Below are 924 nucleotides of genomic sequence, written 5' to 3' on the forward strand. Positions count from 1 at the left end.
ATCTAATAGAATGGCTATGACAGCTTAACCATACCAAGTGTTGGCAAGGATGCACAGCAACTGGAACCCTCACACACTAGTTTGGGAATGTCTGGGAAAGTATGGAAGTTTCTTTAAAAGTTAAACATACGCCTACCATATGACCGAGCCATTCTACTCCTAGACATTTACCCAGGGAAAATGAAAGCAGATGTCCATATAAAGACTGAATATAATGTGTTTACAGCAGCTTTATTTTTAACATCCAAAAACTAGCAAAAAAGAAAAATGTTTATCAATGGGTGAATGGACAAATAAACTGGCATATATTCATACAGCAGAACACCATTCAGCAATAAAAAATAATCGACTACTGATACACAGAACAACATAGATGAATCTCAAAACAATTATACTAAGTGAAAGAACCCAGACAAAAGAGAAAACATATTATATGGTTCCATGCGAATAAAACTCTGAAAATACAAACTAATCCATAGAGTCAGAGCTCTCATCGGTTGGGAAAGAAGGGTACAGGGTATAGGAAGGGACCAAAGGGAAAGATGATTCATAGGTCTACAAATAAGTCAAAAACGTATCAAATTTAACACTAAACTTATGCAGCTTACTGTATATCAAGTACACTCAATGAAACTGTTTATAAAATTATCACACAAAAACCAGAAAGGACAGAGTTTAAGATAACAATCAAAACAGTACTTAACCTGCAACTTCACAAAGAATTACAAGCTTTAAACATAACTGATTTTACACTATTGCAGACACAATTCTTAATTTGGTGAAGGTAGGAATGGGAGTGCATAACCCAGGTCATTGGAAAATACGAAAGCAAAAACACAACAGTGAGCACACAGTAAAGTCGTGAAGAATGGGCTATGCGTTTGAATGATGTTAAGATTATTTCTTAATTATAGCTAATCTGAA

Source organism: Bison bison, unplaced genomic scaffold (genome assembly GCF_000754665.1).
Source record: "Bison bison bison isolate TAMUID 2011002044 unplaced genomic scaffold, Bison_UMD1.0 scf7180017864239, whole genome shotgun sequence".
Lineage (NCBI taxonomy): Eukaryota > Metazoa > Chordata > Mammalia > Artiodactyla > Bovidae > Bison > Bison bison.